Source organism: Lissotriton helveticus, chromosome 7 (genome assembly GCF_964261635.1).
Source record: "Lissotriton helveticus chromosome 7, aLisHel1.1, whole genome shotgun sequence".
Classification (NCBI taxonomy): domain Eukaryota; kingdom Metazoa; phylum Chordata; class Amphibia; order Caudata; family Salamandridae; genus Lissotriton; species Lissotriton helveticus.
The window spans coordinates 1,289,843,767-1,289,864,675 of NC_136068.1; the positions used below are offsets into that span (position 1 = coordinate 1,289,843,767).

At 46.0% G+C, this 20,909-nt stretch overlaps 1 protein-coding gene across 2 annotated transcripts in view; it reads left to right on the forward strand.

Annotated features, from left to right (window-relative positions):
• MYO15B (myosin XVB) overlaps positions 1-20,909 on the forward strand; it is an 810,836-nt gene that overhangs the window by 510,171 nt on the left and 279,756 nt on the right. The window lies entirely within an intron of this gene.

Consider the following 20,909-nt stretch of genomic DNA (forward strand, 5'->3'; position numbering starts at 1 on the left):
TTCTCTCGGTTGCAAGCACCTTGAATAAACTACACTGGCTTCCAGTGGCCAAACGCATCCAGTTTAAGGCTCTCTGCCTATCATTTAAAATCATGAAATTGGACTCCCCTTCCACTATCTGTGCACTACTCACCCCCTATGTGCCCCCTCGGACTCTGCGCTCGGAAGGCTAGAACCTCATATGTGTCCCACATGTGAAACGCTCTAGGACTGGTGGACGCTCCTTCCGCTTCATGGCTGCTAAACTATGGAACTCGCTGCCATCATGGATTCGTGGCCTAAACGATCTGCTCACTTTTAGGAAAGCTATCAAAACTCACCTTTTCCCCCAGTAAGCACCGGATATGTTACTATCCCTGTAGTGCCGGTGGACAGCTGTTTCTTTGCTTTTTGGAAGCGCCAGGATGCCCCTTAGCTGAGGCCGCTGTGCGCTATAGAAATGTAATTAACATTAACATTAACAGATGTGGTCGGACATTTCTCCCTACATCGATATGTTGCCAGAGCCATCTAAATAGGAAGCTCTAAAGATCCTGCAAGAAAGAGAACTTCTCTGCTGAAATCATAGATTCGGCCGTGGATGTTGCATCTAGAGGTTTTAGACAACTAGCAGGTGCCGCAGTGCTACGGCGGCAAGGCTGGCTGAAATCTACATCTTTTCGCCAGGAGGCCCTTCAGGCCATCAAGAAGGATACAGAGACAGCAAGATCTCTTGGTACTCTCCAGTTTCAGAAGCCGCCCTTTCGTGGCGGTAAGGGCCGTGGATCCTTTTCAGGTCGAGGCGGTTATAACCAACAAAGGCAATACCAATCTTATCAAAGTAACCAACGTTACTCATTTCAACGCCAACAGTCCTACAGACAACCAAATACCTCTTATTCACAGAATAAGAGAAAACCCTCCTACTGCGGATGGGATACGTCTAAAAAAACAGTGACGACTGCCACCTGTTCTACCGCCTACACCTTTAAAAGTTGGAGGAAGAATCTCCTAATTTTACTCAAATTGGTCCACTATAACATCATACAAATGGGTTCTGGACATTGAGGCCAGAGGCCATGTTCTAGAGTTCATAAAGATTCCTCCAAACTTTCCTCCAAAAGGCCCACCTCCAGCTCATCTCAAGGAGCTTTTTTCCCAGATAAATCTGATGCTACGAAAAGGAGCGATCGAAATGGTCCCTCAATTACAAAAAGGAACCGGATTCTATTCAAGATTTTTCCTGATAAAGAAAAAGTTGGGAGAATGGCGCCCCATTCTAGATCTTCGCTCCCTCAACAAATACTTTAAAAGGTTATCCTTCCGGATGTTAACGCTGCAAGAAATCCTTCAACTCCTCTCTGCGGGGATCACATGGCCACCCTTGACCTCCAAGACGCATATTTCCATGTACCAATACTACCCAGACACAGACACTTCTTGCGGTTCAGAGTGGATGACAGGGACTTCCAGTTCAAAATCCTTCCTTTCGGACTACGTTCAGCACCCCGTGTGTTTACCAAGGTTCTGGCACCGGTGGCCGCACACCTTCATCTGAAGAGGATCCACATTTTTCCATATCCCGATGACTGCTTCATCAAGGCGAATTCTTTCACTATCGCGAAAGCCCACATTCAGAGATGTTTGTCCCTCTCCCAATCTCTGGGCCTCTCCATCAATTTCAACAAGTCTCATCTCGTCCCATCGCAAAGAAAGACGTTCTTGGGAGCCACGTTAGACACTCAACTGACACAAGCATTTGTCTCAAATGAAAGGCAACAAAGAATTTGCAGCTTTGCCCACCTATTGCGATGAAAAGGTGCGTTTCAGTCCGGCAGTTCAAATCATTTCTGGGGATGCTTTCTTCCTGCATTCCTTTAATCCCCAACTGCCGTCTCAGAAGGAGACCCCTGCAGGAGGAGCTCAACGACCAATGATTACAGGTTTCGGGGTCCTTCGACGATCTCATTCACATCACTCCCCGGATGTGAGAAGCCATACACTGGTGGACTTGCAAAAAGAACGTGGCAGCAGGCTGTGCATTTCTAGTGGATGCTCCAAGTTTTGTCATCACCACAGATGCATCCCTCGAGGGGTGGGGAGCACACCTTTAAGGGCTGACGGTCAGCGGCAAGTGGAACATCCAGCAGCGGACGTGGCATATCAACGTCCTAGAATTGCTGCCCATCTTCCTGGCCCTAAAATCTTTTCGCACCATCATTCTGGGGGCGTCAGTATTAATCCGGACAGACAACACAGCAAGTATGCACTACTTGAACAAACAAGGCGGAACAAGGTCCCCCCTACTTTCTCAACAAGTGCAACAAATTTGTAATTGGGCGCTACGACACCGGATCACCCTGTCAGTGGTCAATGTTACGGGAGTTTCCAATGTCCTGGCGAATTCCCTCAGCAGGTCAACAGTATCCAATCACGAGTGATAGCTACATCAACCAATGTTAGATCGAATTTTTCTAGAGAGGGGTCACCCCGATCTAGACCTGTTTGCGACCAGTCAGAACTGCAAATGCCCATACTTCGCAAGTTGGCTTCCCCACAAGGGGTCACGCGGGAATGCGTTTTTGATGAATTGGTCGCAGATCTATGCTTACGCCTTTCCTCCGATACTGTTGGTTCCCAGGGTTCTCTGGAAAATGATGGAGAACCTTGTGGCTTAATAGTCATTGCTCCCAGGTGGCCTCGCCAGTTCTGGTTTACCGAACTCCTCCTTCTCTCCAAATATGATCCTATTCAGTTTCAACCAATACCGAACCTTCTGTCCATCCAGAACGGACAGATCTGCCACCCGGATCCTGCATCTCTGAGATTAGCGGCCTGGTGCCTGAACACCTTGAATTTACCCATTTAAACATTCCTGCGGACTGTAAGGAAGTCTTAGCCAATGCTCGAGTGCCTTCCACTAATACGACGTACAGACTTAAATGGAAAAGATTTTGCATGTGGTGTCAAACTGCCAATATTCATCCAATCCATGCAAAACCAGAGCAGATTCTACCATTCTTTTTGCACTTGGCAAGATCAGGCCTTTCCCATCCTACTCTTAAAGTATTTGTATTGGCTATTTCAAGATTTCAACAAAATGGTTCCAACTCTCTTTATTCGGCTAGAATCATTCAACAGTTCTTCAAGGGATTGTTTCGAATGTTTCCTCCCATCCGCCGCCCACCTCCATCCTGGCATCTTAACGTGGTGTTTGCACAATTTATGTGGCACCCCTTCGAACCTATTCATAAAGTGGATTTGAAGTTTTTATCTTGGAAAGTGTCTCTGCTATTAGCTTTAACATCAGCTAGAAGGGTCAGTGACAGTCAAGCCTTCACTGTTAATCCGCCTTTCCTTCAATTCATTTCAAACTCGATAGTGCTACGCACTAACCCCAGTTTTATGCCTTAGGTTCCTTCGGACTTCCATCTAAACAAACAATAATTTTAAAGACTTTCTTTCCTAATCCTCAATCACCTGCGGAAAGGACTTGGCATACCATTGACATCGAGAGATGTCTGAAATTCTATTTACAACGTACTTCTTCAATCCGTAAATCTGACCAGCTATTTGTGGCCTATGGAAGAATATGCCAGGGACACCCAATATCAAAGCAGACCATAGCTCGTTGGATTTCTGCTGCTATTTGTTTCTGTCATCAACAAGCAGGAAGACCATTACAAACAACTCCAAGAGCACATTCTACTAGAGCAATCTCCTCCTCTACTGCTCTTTTTGCTGGTGTGCCGCTTCATCAAATCTGCAGAGCTGCAACATGGTCCAGCAGGCACACTTTTACCAAGCACTACTATTTGGAAGCTGCCAGTAATGCAGATACATATGTGGGACAAGCGGTTCTCCGTAATCTTTTTAAATAAGGTGAGCCTCTGTTCTTCCCTCCTCCTCTTTACTGTTTTCTCAGACACATATCAGCTATGCTTATTTATTTTTTTAAACATTGCCTTTTATATATATATACATATATACATATATATTATAGAGCTTTTATGTGTTATTGCATAATGCCTCTTGTTCATATGCTTATGGTACAATTAGGATCTTACTAGCATTATGATGGATGTACTGCTTTGTACTCTGGATCAGGCATGTGAATCTATGAAAGATACCCCAATACTGGAGAAGAACAAAATTACTTACCTGTAATCTGTGGTTCTCCAGTATTGGTATCTTTCATAAATTCACATGCAACCCACCCACCTCCCCTCAGAGGCTCGTTTATGCTCTTTTCACTGTGAATCACTTTTGTGCTAGAAACTCTGAGAGCCTGAGCCTCTGTGGAGAACATGCTGGAGGGTGCTGTCACCTGATTGGCTGCAGTTTGGACTGTATATAATGACTTGGACAAGTCATAAATGTGGAAGTTTTTTCCTTTTAGTTTCTGGCTACTTTACTTCCTGGTTCTATGTTATCTATGTTATGGTTATTATGTGCATAATTATTGTTTTTTTTATGTACCGTGGGACTCCCTCTCCGACGATGGGGAATGATTCAAGCATGTGAATGAATCTATGACAGATACCAATACTGGAGAACCACAGATTACAGGTAAGTAACTTTTGATCTTTTTGCTGTGGAAATGTTAGCAGCCCCATTTGCTAATACAGGGTTACTGACTGACCTCTAAGTCCAGCTAACTTCTGAATGAAAGTACTAAAATGGGTACTTCATGGTATCAAACTAATTGTGGCATTACATATGACTTGATACCCAAGTAAAATGTAATGTCACTTTTAAGGAAAGGCAACTTTTAGAAGTTGCTCACTTTGTCCAGTGGCTTCTCACAGTTGCTGGCCACCCGACAGTGCTCTGCCCTCCAGAGGAGTCATGTGAATGACTCCCAGGCTCAGGAACAATAGAGGTCTCCTACAGAATGACTACTAAAGTGGGTACTTCAAGTTATCAAATTAATTGTGGTTTTACACCTTACTTGATGCCCAAGTCGAATTTAATGTCACTTTTAGAGATAGGCAAATTTTAGAAAGTTGGCACTCTGTTGCCCATTTTATTTGGTGGCCTTGCGCAGTTGCTGGACACCAGGTAGACTTCTGCCCTCCAGGGGAATAGTGTGAATGACTTCCAGTCTTAGGAATAATAGAAACCTGTTACAGAGGGAGGTGTTACCTCCCCCTTGCAGGAAGCTACACAAGGTGTTGGGCGAAAAGGCAAGCTTCAAAGGGGGATGCTGCCTTTGGTGGGCAAATGACGATCACACTCATGTAGAGCTGGCCCTTTGTTTAGGTAGACAGACTGGCGGCGGTAACAGAGAGGGGAAACCAGTGGCAAAACCAGTTTCCCAAGGGCGTATATTCCACTGGTAGCCACACCTCTAGGGTAGTTAACCAAACTTATAAAATCTAAAAGGAAGGGTTTATACATCTTGGGATTGGGCGAAATAGTGCCCTCTGAGATTGCTAGATGCCATACATAGCCAGACATCGTCACGAAGCAGGAGGGATCCTGGTAGCCCATTGGCAGTCAACTGACCCTCTGGAACCAGCACCACTGCCATTCAAGCTGAAGTAGCCCCACCCGGAAAGTCAGTAGCCACATTCTTGGAATCACCACTTACCACTGCTGGGCATCCCAAGAGACTAATCCTCGATAGCCAGAAGTTGCACCCGAGTCTGCTGGAACCAGGAGTGTCGCCTGAGTCCAGATTGGTCACCAAAGACAGACAGGAGCCTTCACCACAAGAAACTGATGGACCCGCTGTATATGGCGATTGATAGCCCAACCGCAGCTAGTCTTCTACTGGCTCAGAGAGAATTTCGAGGGACACTGACCCATGTTGCCAAAGTCACCCTACCTTGCCAGTGGACCAAGGTTTAACCTCAAGGACACCCTTGACAAACACACAGCACCCATAGCATCTTTCAGCATCCTGCATCCCCAGCATTAGGACCACTCCATTGAAGTCTATGGCGGTCTTGATGTAAAGTGTGGAACTGGACTTGAGACTGCTTTGGTGATCAGGTAACTGTCCACATACTCTTTACTGGCTCCCTGACATTCTCCCTGCGGGAAATGGTCGAACGCAGGCCGGAGTAGCTATATACAACTCTTTCAAACTTTTTAAAAGTTGCGATATTTTATGGTTACCAGTGCTTGTTAGTTGCATTGGTCTAAAAAGCTGAGATTTACGTTTTACCTAAAAATCTATATCACTGAATCCCTCATGTAGATTTTGCTCTTCTTAGTGTTTAAAAATTCATAAAAATGTAGTACATTTTTATAAATTGGTGTTGGATTTCTTTTGTGTTGCGAACTTTCTTATTTTGTTGTTTGGTGATTCTAAATACTTAGGCTTTCCTGTTTTCAGTTTCTATTTTTGGTCAATTCTGCTGAGGTTTTTTCAGTAATTTCAATACCTTAGAAAAACAGTGGTTATCAATGGTTACACATTTTCACGGCATCATTTATTTTTATTTTTGTTATGGAGTTTTATATAGAACGTAATAGACCCGAAGGTATCAGAGCTCTTTACATGAGCACCAGTTACGTTACAAACGTACACATTCGTTTTTGTTAGGCATGGGGAGATTAAGGGATTTGCCCAGAATCACAGAATATTGAGCATCCCTGTCGAGACTCAAACCCAGTTCCCCAGCTCGTAGGTAGACCGCCCTAGCCGTTAGGCCAAATTCTCTTCCTTAAACATTAAAAACAACAGAAACAGTATTTTTGCAGTGTTTCACATATACCTATCACTGTACCTTGCATTGAATGTTTAATTCATGGGGAGTTTGGCAATTCACCTACTATTAATACTGACTCGCTAGAAAAGGGATCTGGAGTATCAAAGGGTTTCACCCATTCTCTGTCTGTGGGTAAATGTGATGGTACATATTGGGAAAGATTCTTATGAAACCAGCCCTTTTGCCCATCAGTGAAAGAACTATTCTGATATTTCCTGATTCCTACAGTTTATAAAATAATGTAATAGGACCTAAACACTATTCTAAACCCTGCATCTTTAGACCAAATACCACAAAACTGAAAAAAGCAAAAGGAATAAGAAACAATATTGTAGTGACATCCATAACCAGCAAAACTCAAGCAAAATAATGTTAGCCTAGTCTTGCTTGCTCCTACCTTGTGTAACAAAGTTACATTGTATTGGCTCCTTGAGGAATACATAAAAATGACTCTTTCACTCACCGTTTCTTTAAACCTAAAACAAGATAGCCTATAAATGTTTCATACTAGTTCCTTTGTTTAAACCTTGCTGCCAAACCCACAACTACCCAGGGTTGAGCTAAAGGTTTTACAAACGTGCCTGACCGCACACAAGACAGTTTTGCAAGTGTATTATGCAGCAAGTTCTCACAGCCATACCATATAATACACCACAATCCTCACAGGAACTATAGCCTGTCATGTGACTGACTCTGCCTCAGCCTTGCAGCATATGCTGAAGAATACGCCTTACTTAAGACTTATTGCGCCACAGCCTGTGGGCTCTGTGACTCTGTCCCGGTGCTTCTCTCTTTCGAGAAGTGAAGGCCTGACCTGCGGCTGTCTCCACCCAAGTTTAGTGGTTTCAGAAGCTGTAACAACAGAAAAAGATGATGGACAGAATGTTGAACATTGTCAAACATTAACCCCCAATACAGAGATCTGAGCCTAAATTCAATGTTTTTTTGTTCACTATGCCATTCCAACTTGAACCCAACCATATGCAAATCAGTCTTGACCCTGCTCCCCATGGGAATAGTCCAGCCCGAACTGCCAGAACAGATCCTCCCTGGAAAGGAAACAAGCATCCTGGGACTGGTTTCGTCGTATCACCCCTCATCAGACAGGCTAACTTGAATTCAATGGCATAGTGAGCATGGTACTCACGTCTGGGCATACCCTTCCTACTTGGGGTGACTATAACAACACAAAAAAATGATGGACGGAATGCTGAACATTGTCAAACATTCTCCCCCAGTACAGAGATCTGGGTCTAAATCCATCATTTTTTGCTCACCATGCTGTTCCAGTTTGGACCCAGCCATTTGCAAATCAATCTTGATGCTGCTCCCCATGGGAACAGTCTAACCTGAACTGACTGACCAAGTCCTCCCTGGACTGGAAACACTCATCCTGGGACCGGTTTCGGGGTATCACTCCTCATTAGCCAGGCTAGCTTGAATCTAATGGCATAGTGAGCATGGGACCCATGTTTGGGCATACCGTTCCCACTTGGGGTGACTATAACAACACAACATGATGATGGCCAGAATGCAGAACATTGTCAAACATTCACCCCCAATACAGAGAGGGTGGCCAGGGCTGTGCCGCATTGGTATCTGCGGCCTCTGACACTGCTCCTATGCTGCACAAGAGAGGTCAGTGCTGTGGCCTCTGCGTGCGATTCTTGAGACACGCCTGAGGAGATGGGAGCATTGCCTGTGCTGCTGTCTTGGTTGAAGATCCCGTGGGACTGCCCGGGTCCTTCCCGAGGAATGCGAAGACTCTATAATCAGTTATAAGAGTGGCTGGGAGGAGAAGAGTAAGCCCATAGCCTACCCTGAATGGAGACCTTGCTGGATGGAGGAGCTGGAGTTGTGTATGTGTCAGTGGTAGGTGCATGGCTCCTGCATGGTCAGTGGTAGGTGCATGGCCCCTGCATGGTGCCCCCACCGAGTGAGACCTACCACAGATGTTATTCGCTCTCTGCCACCGCTGGATATGCACCAGTGTGTTCCTATACCTGATTCCATCAACCTGTTACCGGTGAGCAGATTGTGTCCTGACTCTATGAGTGGCGTGGGTCTACACGAGTGTCCTTAGATCCTGCTGCGCAGAGTTACTTTATGGTCATTCTGCCTGCTGTGGTGAGCGTCTTCATTTCATCCTCAGAGTCCTGTGCAGGAAGAGGGGGAGTCTCATGAGGGAGCCCCAGCAAACGTAGAAGGCCCTGAAGTTGCTAAGTGGGTGCCTGCACTCCGCAGGTGATAGCCCTACCAGCTGCAGATATTATGGGCAGGCCAGTCTTTGGGCGCTGACCTTTCTGGTTAGTTGTGCACTGTTGGGCCCAGTCCTGGAGCCCCTCAATTGCTCTGCTGCCTATTTCATTGCCACCCCTGGAAATCTCTGTGAAAGTACACTTCAAAACATCAACGCGTCATGGGCAAAACAGATGAGTCTCTCCAAAGTAGAACTTTGATCAGCGAAAGAATCCCAAGGCTCAAGACGATGGGGCGGCCACCTTGGAATTCCAGCCGGGACGATGACGACCTTGAGGAGGAAAGTGAACTGTGACAGATCCTATCAGCTATGCAGCACAGTCATGCCAAGATAGATGGTAAAATCAATGCACTATGTTATAGGGTGAACTGCATGTTGGAGCGGTTGGATAAACAAGTCTAACATCTGGATATGGTTGAGAGGCACGTGTCGGAGGCCGAGGACGAACAGGACGCAGCATCAACAAACCAGAAACGGATATACAAAGTATTTCCTAGGCTGCAGACTAAGGCTGAAAATCTTGAAGCCAGGTCTCATAGTAATATTGTGAGAATTGTGGGGTTGGTCGAGTACATAAACATTGGCAACTATCGGCTGCATGGAGTAACGCCTTAATGACCATCTAGGGCATGCAACTTTCTCGAATATCTTTGTGGTTGAGCGCACCCACCGCTCCTTGATGCTGTGCCCTGTGCCTGGGGCGATACCTTGTCCCATCCTAGTGAAACTTATGAATTATAGGGACCAGGATGCAGTACTCGGCAGGTCTAGGGAACTTGCAGTGCTCTGCCTCAAGGGCACGGAACTGTCGCTCTATCCTGATTTCATACAGCAGGTCCAGGAGGCTTGGAGGCAGTTCATCCTGGCCAAGTTTAAACTGCAGGCACTGCCCCAGGACTAACGCATGCTCTATTCTGCATGCCTATGGGTCTTGGACGACGGAAGGCGACAGTCTTTGGGGTTTCGAAGCCAGCTCTCCATTTTCTCCAGCACTGAGTGGCGACAGGGACGCTCTGTCACTCCCCTCGATCTGAGGATTCAGATGCCACAGCTTCCCAAGACTTGGATGGACAGGAATAATGCCTCATCGTTAATTTGCTTAGCTTCTTATGCTCTGCCTGAGTTGCTTTGCAGCCCCTCCTACCTTCTGGTTGCCAAGTTTCCTGTGATGGCAGGGTTGCAGCCCTGTGGCCTGGCAGTGGACTGCTGGCAGAGATGTGAATGGACAAAAGTAAGATTGTTCTATTATTCTCATTTGTACACTAATATATGTTTTTGTGTAGGGTACCCAGCACAACCCAACAGTTGGTCGATAACTGTGTGTCTAAGGGTGGTGTGGATGGCTAAAGTGGTTGCTCATATATGACAATTGTTTAGTTGCTATAGCACAAACTAGGTTTATTCACACGGACCCTGTGACCTTTTGTGGCGGGAGGTGGCTGGCTTGGTAACATCTGCCCCCATGCGTGCACCACTTGATCTTGTTTCGGATCGTAAAAGATGGGTTTTGGTAGGGCTTAGGGGGATCAATGTCACTGTGTATGTTGTTGGGGTTCACAGTGTGGGTGGGGGGTGGGTTTTGTTTTTTGCAATTGTTTCATGCACACTGGCATTGGACACAGGTAGACAAAGTGGCTCAAGTGGTGTTAAGATGCAAGAGATGTGCGTGGACCCGGGTAGCAGTCCCAACGTCATCACAGGGTGGGATGGGGTCAGTGAGACTACTGACCCCACCCCACTCTGTGATGAAGTGTCACTGATTGACACTCAACCCAAGGCGCTTCAGGGCTTAAAACTGAAGCTTCAGGGCTTAAAACTGAAGCGCCCAGTTGCTAAGCAATCAGTGACGCTACCCCTCGTCACTGAGGGGCGGGCCTCAGGAACCTTTGCTGAGCTGAGAACGTCACGCCCACAGAAGCTGTGACTTTCCCTGCCCAGCAAAGTTCAGTTCAGGCAGCCAGGAGCCAGCGCTAAATGTGCATGTCTGACTCCTGGCTGCCTGAACTGAAAGTTAACAGTGTCTGTCAGGCTGACCTTTTTTCGGCCTGACAGACACTGTTCTTGTGGGGCAAAAGGTGGAGGGGTATGGCCCCTCCGCCCAAATGGACTGGCTGCTCCTGTGAAAAGGCATTTTGATTCAGTAGAATGGGGGTTTATGCTTGCAGTACTGCAACAAATAGGTGTGGGAGACGTCTTTTTACAATTGGTCCAAATGCTATACACCCTGCCGACAGTGCATGTCCGCGTCAACAAGATAGTCACTAATGTCAATGTTATCTCAACAGGTACCAGATAGGGATGCCCCCTGTCGACGTCATTGTATGCTTTAGTGGCTGGACCACTAGCTTGTGTGCTCCTAGAATATCATGAGCACAGGGGCATCCAGCTTCTGCACTACAGTTTGATCATCTCTGCATACACAGATGGCACCTTATGCATGGACGCAACCCCAAGCATAATTTTTCCCCGATTCTATGGGAGACCGTTTTATATGGCGGGAACTCAGGCCTTCAAATTAATTGGTATAAATCCCTGATATTCCCCCTCACTGTGGCTACAACCCCGGTCAAAATAGAGTTTCCATTACAATGGACTACTGATCCGGTGAGATACCTGGGCAACCAGGTGCACACAGACCCTTCGGTGGGTCTACTGGATAACTATGGAAAAGCAGTGCAGAAGCTTTTGGAAGCGGTCGAGTGGTGTATTAAACTGCCTTTGTCGCTCAGCTGGTGTATAGCCATCATGAAAATGGTGGTGCTTCCCGCTTCCTCTTCCTGTTTGCAAATATCCTGATCTTGCTGCCATGTGCTGTTTAGCAGTCTGTGAGCCCTTTTGGTTTGTTTGGCCTGGGAAGGGACGCAGCCGTGGGAGAGCTGGGACACACTAACACTACCATATGATATAGGTGGCTTGAATGCGCCGGACCTTGAGACCTACTACAGGGCTGAGCAGTGTATGTTCACTCATTACTGGGTTTATGACCCGAAGGACTTACCACATTTGTGCTTTGAGCTAGAGGCTACCTCCTGGTTATCACTACTCTAGACCTTGTTTGCGAGGCCAGTGTCACAATACAATGTCCTGGACTCACTAAATGTGATAGGTCTATTACTGGCAGCAGCTTCTAGAACAACAGGCTGTATTCTTCCTTTAATTGCCATATGTTCCATTGGATTGGTGTACGTGGTTTCCTCTGTCACTGGAGAGGGGAGTGTTGCGGAGACTTGGTCTACCTGCTATGTAAGATCTCTTCCAAGACGGTGCCATGTGCAGCTGGGAACAGGTTACTGTTTAGAAGATAGAATCCTCTGTCCTGACCCAGTTCTATTACTATAGGGCCAGATACACAATATGTGACCTACTAGGGGAGGACTTGCTTGAACCCCCCAGAGTTGCTGACGTTGACAAACCTCTTTCAAATGTCCACACCATGTCACATCCTAGCAAAACTTTATGCACTTACACAAGAGGCGTGGCGCCTTGGCATCTGGGAGGTCAGGCTAGATTGGCAACTAGAACAGTACAATAACACAAAAACTCCACCTGTATTAGATCAATGAGTGCTTATAAAGTCACTAGATACAAACGGTCTCCCTCCCAGGAAACTCATTGTGGACCAGACGTTTCCCGAAGATTACCTGCCCAATCATCCAACTTGATTGAACGACTCCATTCCCCGGACCCAGGAGGACCCCCTCGGGTCTCTTGAAGGGCTGCCATCCCGAGTTCTATCTGTGAACTTCCTCCCTCTCTGCCTGTTTCACCTCCATTCTATCCCATTTCAGATTGCACCACTGTTAGGGCCTTGATACGCAGCGCCGCGAAACGAAATCCCACGAGGATCTTCCCACCCCTCGACCTGATACTCCGCGCTGCCCTGCCTTGCGTCAGCTCACCCTCTAGGCATCTATTCTTCCCTGTTCCCGGAGTCTCTCCTGCTCTCGCGGCTATCTATAGACCTGCTCATTTATCGATTAAACTTTCAGATACCCCCACTTTTGTTATTCCATTGGTTTGTGCCCTGATGAAGGTGAGACCCTGGTGAGGTCACTCACCGAAAAGTACGTCGGCACCACGAACCTACTTGGCGAAACCTACATGATCCACTGCTCCCCCTAATATCGTTATTGTTACTTATTGTGGAGAGAGTTTATTGCTAACCTTTATATTTCTTTCTGTGATAACATTTACTTCAATTTGTCAACTCTGTTTAGTTTGTATTGCTATTTATCAATGAGAGGATACAACACTGTATCTATCAGCATCTATCCCATTTACATTACTTCTTTGATTATCATCCGATCTTTAGGTATTCGCCCCTCTCTGACCGTCCCCAGAATTTCTGTTTCCTTGAATGAATGTTCCTCTGTAGTAGTTGGACGTCTGTGAATGAATGAGTGAGAGTGATTGTGATTGCTTGACTGTTCTTCTATTGTGTGGGGTATTAATAATTTATTCTTTATTGTTTTTTACGATTCAATGTCTCACAATGTATGAACTATGTTTCCCATGAATTTTGATCAAAACAAATCTATGTATTCATAATCCTTTGCTACGTTATTTACCCACTGTTTCCTGGGAGGGAGACCGTTTGTATCTAGTGACTTTATAAGCACTTATTGATCTAATACAGGTGGAGTTTTTGTGTTATTGTACTGTTTCCTTTTCCCTGCACCTCCACCTACAATCATTCTCAGGGGTCCCCTTGGTTTATTGGAAGTAGATTGGCAACGGGACCTTGGTGTTGCCATCAGTGACACACAGTGGACTTACTGTTGCTCCATAATGAAATCTGTTTCACTGTATAGCTGTCACAGTCTGCTACATTTCAAGTACAATAAACTCCTGCATTTTAAATTTCTGTGGTGCGCATATGTGACTAAAGCAAACTCAAGGAGATGATGGATGGAGCACTGAAACTTTTCAGACATTCACCCCAGTCACAGATTTGAGTTAAATCCATTATAATTTTTTAGCTCACTTCACCACCTCAGTTTAGACCCAGCTATATGCAAATCAGTCCTGACCCTGTGCCTCATGGGAACAGTCCAGCCCGAACTGCCTAGGCAGGTCTTCCCTGAACCTGAAACATGCATCCTGGGACCGGTTTCTGGGTAACACCCTTCATCAGTCAGGCTAGCTTGAATCCAGTGGCAAAGTGAGCAGGGGACCCACGTCTGGGCATACCCTGACAACTTAGGGTGAACAAAGCAAACACAAGGAGATGATGGACGGGGCAATGAAACTTTTCAGACACTCACCCCCAGTCTGAGATCTGGGTTGAACCCATCATCATTCTTTAACTCACTTTGCCACCTCAGTTCAGACCTAGCTAAATGCATATCAGTCTTGACCCTGTGCCTCATGGGAACAGTCCAGCCCGAACCGCGTAGGTGACTCCCACTGACCCACACTGTTATTACGGAACACGCTCCTCGGACTGCCCGAAATGCCACGCACCAGATGCAGATTTTCTCCACATGGCCTGGTCCTGCACCCTTGTGTCGCAATACGGGGAGATATTTTATGAAAATAATCCCTATGCTAGAGGGAACTTAAGTTCGGACACACTTATGGCATTGCTGGGCTAGACTATCTGCTGGATCTTCCCAAAAACATTAGACTTTTCATTGCAATTGCTCTTCTCATGGCAAAGCGCAAGGTTGCACCCCAGTGGGGTAAGAGGCTTCCCCCATGTGCCACCAACTGGGTGACATACTGTGACACCACTAGTGAGCTGTAGGCATCTTTACGACCGCCATCCTCCAGAACAAAAGATGTCTGGCAACTATTAAGTACCTATTTACTGTCACTCGCCGCTCAGACGCAGGACTCACATTCACATACTTCAGGGCCCCCCTCCACTCCCACTTGAATGCATTAACAAGCCTGGGACTCCCTGCCCCTTCCCCATTCCAATGCTCCCATAACCCCTACAGGCGGTGTTTGGCTGAGAGGTGTCGGAGGGAGCGCTCCCCCCTGACGCCATCTCTCTCACCAAACCCCCTGCATTTTTCCCCCCTGCCCGTTTGCACCTCCCCACTTTTGCTCCCCCTCCACTTATGGTGACCCTCACTGGAGCATGGGAACCCCCTAAACCCCTTTCTTCACTCGCGCTTCAGACCACTTGATATTAGTGAACTCATTTTTCCGCACGATGAGGAATAAGTTACTTATCATTGTTCTTTTCCTCCCTTCCCCCTTTCTTGATGTGTAAGTTACTTTGTTGCAACTGATGGCATACCTTGGCTGCACTGTAGCCCTTTACTTCATTGTTTTGGCATTCTGAATGCCAATATAATTTCATCTTTGTATTCGATACTGCCATACCTGTTTGCACATGTGCTATTTCTTCTTTTGGGAAAATTGATAAAAACTGTTTAAAAACAAAACATTTCAAGTACCTTAATAGAGTATTTCATGCTGGCTCACCTATCCCGGTATGGATTACGCGACACAGCAAGCTGCCTCAGGTGTGGTGTGGAGGAGGCGGTGTTTGCCCATGTGGCTTGATTCTGTCCAGGGGTGCAGTATTTTTGGCAGACAGTCCTGGCGGGAACTTGGAGAAATTACTGTTGCGCACATAGCAGGGACCTAATTACTGGCACTGTTGTACTATTACAAAGATATCCCGTCACCATCTAGGCCAGTGTTTCCCAAATTGTGGTCCGCTGACCCCCAGACAGTGCTTTAAATGGGCCGGTAATGTCCGGTACGGAGTACCAGCACTTTTTTAATTTGATAGGGAGAGTACTGGCACTGCTCAAGAGAAATGCTATACTTTTAATTGGCCAATACCGGCATTTCTCAGAAACAAGCAGGTACTCTGGTATGGAGTACCTGCACTTCTATTTTTCCATTTCAAGCACTGCCCCCAGGGGTCCGTGACACATTCCCAGGGGGTCCTCAGGCAGTCATTTTAAAAGCACTACAAAGTTCCTTGTAGAATTAGCAGTTTCCCAGCAACAATAAAAGTGTCAAGATAACGTCAGTGCTTAATGTACCTGCTGGGGATGGATGGGAGTGTTGTCAAGTGGCAGCTTTGACTTATCTAATGTAGCACAGAGGGTTAATATGCCTGCTGCAAAGAACGTGTACCATGCATTTTAAAAAACAGTTTTTTATGTGCATAGGTTAGTGGGTTACTGCTTTTGTCACAGATTCTTTTGTTACTCTGCAGTTCATAAGTGATAAACGTAATCTAGCACAGTGACCTATAAACTGTCTGTTAGACCTGGCATCATTGGCGTGAGTCTCCCTTCCATTTTGACGGATTGCCTCCTCTGTTTTGATTTGTTTTTGCTGGTTATATGCTTTGGGCACTGTGCTACTGCTAATCAGTGACACAGTGCAAGTGCTCCCTATGTTAAATTGATGTACTAATTGGTGATTCCATGATTGGGTTATTTGATTTACCTGTCAGCCCCTAGTACAGTGCACCATGTGTGCCCAGGGCATGTAAATCAAATGCTGCTGGTGGGCTTGCAGCACTAGTTGTGCCACCCACTGAAGCAGCTTGTAAAGTGTGTCTCAGGCCTGCCATTGCACGGGCTGTGTAGTCTAGTACTTCCATGTCGACTTGGCAAGTCCACCCACTTGCCAGTCCCTAAACCTTCCCTTTGCTTCATGGTAGACACCCCTATGGTAGGCCCAAGGGCAGGGTGCATTGTAAGTATGAGGTAGGACATGCTCTGGTGTGTGTAGCATGTCCTAATAGTGAACTACGGCCATTTTTGTTTTTCACTATTGAAGGCTACCTGTTCTCCATAGGCGAGAATGGACAGTTAGATGATTACATTCTTATAATCCTAACTGACTCAGGGATCATGGTAGAAATTCGAATTTAGTATGCCTGAACTCAGAATGATAAAGAACATCTTTTAGTAAAGTTGGTTTTAATATTCTGTGTTTGAAAATACCACTTTTAGAAAGTAGGTATTTTCTTGCCTAACTGTCCAGGCCTGCCTCTGCTAGGTTGTGTATTCCTTGTCTGGGTTTGTGAGTGACAGGGCTGGGAGATTCCAGGAGAAAGGCTGGGGAAGCCCAGTGGTGAATAGCGAGATCTGCATCTAGATGGGAGGGAGGAGTTACACCTGGGACCTGAATAGGGCCGGGCCTTCCCTCTACAATGCTGGCTCCACCTCCTGTGGCTTGTCTGATATCTCTGCCCTGCACGGTGAAAGGAAAAAGGAGAGAAGGAATCTTGTCAACAAAGTATCTTCCCTTCTGTGGGTCGGCTGATGACTCTGCACTAGACAGTGAAAGGAAGAAGACAGTCATGTAACCAAAGTGCTCAGGAACTGATTTGGACTAGGCAGAGGCCTAGTCAGAGGCCTCTCTGCCTTCAGAGAACAAAGGATGTTGGGGTATAAATATTGTGACCCTGATCCCAAGAAATTAGATCTCTTCTGTTACAAGAAACCTTTTGCCAAGGAGAAGAACCAAGGAAGCTGCAGGAGTTTAACTGCCCCTCTGCCAGTGTGCTGTTTGTTGGGTTGGCCTGCAGTGGTTGCTTCATTGCCAAGGAAAGGAGAAGGAACTTTTTAAGGACTTTCATCATCTTAAGAAAATTCTCCAAGGGCTTGAACTGTGCTTGCCTCCTGCTGAAGTCACAGGGACAAAAGACTTCATCTTCAGCTCCTCTCTAAATTTCCTTGCTGGGAATTCTCAACTCCAGACATTTGTGTGTCGCTGGGAGCTGGAAGCGGGACGCATCGAGAGGAAGCGTGTCGCCGCCGCAGCTGAAATGGTCACATCGCCGGAGAAGCGAGCCTTCGCTGCATCTCCCTGGAAGTGTGTGTTCATCGAAGCTGCCTGCTGTCACGTCACCGGATAAGTGTGACAGCATCGTGAGAGTCGCCATCGCATCACCGGAGAAGCGTGTCGCAGGGCCTGTCGCGACTCCTAAGTACAGAGTCGTCGCAAGGGTGCCAGGGCATCTACGCATCGTCATCGCATCGCCCCATCAAGGGCACCATCTTCTCGCATCGCACCCGGATCATCGCATCGCATCAAGGCACCATCTTGCGCACCGCCAAGGGCCCCCATGCCGAGAATCTACGCATCACCTCCGCACCGGTAAGGATTACGACGCATCCCCTACTCAGCGCAAGCATTGAGGCACGACGCATCATCTCCCCTGGATCACGGAACCGATGCATCTCTCCTTTCGCGAGCCTTTTGTTTACTTTGCGTTACACATCCAGGTACTTTGTTGAGAACATTGTCGCATTTATCATCAACTTGAACTTAGTAACTTTTATCATCTCTAAAGCAATCTTAAGTGTAGTATTGTGGATTTTTCTCGTTTGTGGTCTTGTGTTAAGTCTATATAAAGAATACTGATTTTTATAAAACCTGTGTTGTGTCCATCTGTAGGGTTTTCACTGTATTACTGTGTATATTCACAAATGCTTAACAAACTGCCTCTGAGATAAGCCTGTCTGCTCATGCCAAGCTACCAAGGGGGTGAGCAGCGGTTATTTAGAAGTGTAATCCCCTTATCCTGACTTAGAAGTAAGGGTCCCTATTTGGACAAAGGTGAATACCATTACTAACTAGAGACCCCCAGATCTAACATTGCCATTAAACAGCTGCTTGCAAACTGCAATGTACAAGTTAGAGACTTATGTTTTTTTCAAGTCTTTCATTATCCTGATGCTGCTAAAAAGGTTTATTTGGGTGGAAACACATTTTTATTGTTAAAGTCAATGCTAACCACTGTGTTATGCTCTGGATCCTGAGTTTGTGCTTCTCCAGACCAAGCACTCTTTACAAATGCCCACCACTATGAATGACATGTGAATCCTACACCTTATAATCGCATTTGCCTTATGTAACATTTTCTATACACTGATTTACACATATGAATCATTGCCTCTAGGGGGCAGATTTACAAGTAAAGTGACTCAGCCATTTGGCTCCGCTGCACTCAGTCACTTTCAAAGCACAGGATGCAACATATTTACAACAATATGTTGCATCTCTGTGCTTCCCCCTGCGCTGGCGCACAAACTGCTGCCATGCCCTGCACAGGCACATTTGCACCATGGTGCAAGGATGCCTGCATCGTGGGGAGATTGTTTATATGCAGGAAGGGTTCCCTTCCTGCACATAAATAATCAGAAATGGTGTTTTTCAACTTCTAAGTGTGATGCATTAGCACACATAGAACTTGCAAAACTTCATTGTTTTACTGATTGTTTATGTGCAGGAAGGGAACCCTTCTTGTACATAAACAGTGATATCCTCTTTCTATGCGTGCTGCAGAATGCAACACGTTTAGAAAGAGGAAAAAACGAGGAGAAATGAATACATTTCTCCTGGTTGCACCTCCCTACGCCTCCCCTGGGGAGGCATAGCATTCATACACATTTCCAGATATACGAATTATAGTAAATCTGTAAATGTGTCTGGTTTCATGGGTGTTGCGTGGGAACACCCACAGCAACACCCAGGGAACGCCCCTTTCACGCAAAGTGCTGTGTGCAAATGGGCCATATTAAAAGACCAGGAAAAGTCACACAGGGTGGCTTTTCCCGCCTTGGAAATATGGGGCACTAAAATGCACCACCAGTGCGTTACTTTTTGTGAAGCACCCATGGCGCAAAGGACTTGTAAATCTGCCATATATGTGTTTGATGTGAAGGGCTCTGACATCCTTCATTGGTATGATAGATGCTATAAAAAATGAAATACATGTGACAGAGGGGGTATTGAGAGATAAGAGTCACGGTTGGAGGGTGATAATAAGGGAATCATTGAGGAACCCCAACAAAGATTGTCGTATCCTGGTGCATAGTAAGGTCATCATTTACTATTCTTTAAAAGCTGATACAATTCAATATATAATGATAAATTTGATATAGAATTCACCATTGTTTCCTAAAATGTTTTGAGGGAGAGCCTCCCCAAGCCCCCTTTGCAGTGGTCAGGCTCACTCACTGCACCTGGTGTGCACTGTATGGGTACTGGTCTGAAAACATTTGCCAGGGCTGCTTTGGGTTTCCAATCTTGCCCTGGCAGGAGCCTTGCGAAATAAAACCAACCATTTAAAAGTTAGTCAGGGAGATGCAGCACTAACCTTTCTGTTTTTTGCAAATTCTTTCAATATAAAATATTAAAATCCTTAGTAATTCGAATATTTGTTTTGTTTGCACATGTGTGTTTATTGTTTTCGAATTACTGTTTTAATGTTTGGAATTTAAATCATACAAATTGCTCGGGGTGCCTGGCTTCCATTGGTGACTCAATGGGGTCCTCAGGAGTTTGGGAACCAATTGGTGACCCTGGAGTTGCTGCATGCTAGGCACACAGAATAGGCCCACTCCAGACTCACAAAGACTGTCATGTAGACATGGCATATGGCAACACACAGTGATATCTGTACCGTGAGTTACAGCCGGTGTGTAGCAGCCCAGGAGATATATGGGGACCATATCAGCCCTACCTATCTCAATCGAATGAAGACGGAGGCAGAAACCGGAGAAGAGGAGGGTGTGGTAATGGTGCTTTAGATAACATGGGGGAGTTGCATAATGCTGGATTTGTTTGAAGCATGCTGTGTGCTCTAGCGCTTGATGTGCTCATTAATGTCTTGTGTGAACAGAAGTGGCTGTCGTTTGATGTGGTGGTGGTTATACTCGTGGGTATGCACTACTTGGGTGGGGGGGAGACATTTCCAAAGTGTGCACCTACATCATGCCTGCAACAATTGTGATGTATGGTTGTTAATTCGTATCCCTACAACCCTGCTCATCCGACTTGTAAGTCAATTTGTTGTACTCCACACCTGGAGTTGGTCTGTGCCATGCCAAATAACTCTGTAGTGTAGTTTTTTTGTATGGCTGCTTAAACTCAAAAATAAAGTTAATAAAAAACCTCTGGTTAGTTAGCCAGTGTTGGTTATAGGTAGTAAAAAAAAAGAGGAAAAAAAAAAGTAGAAGTGG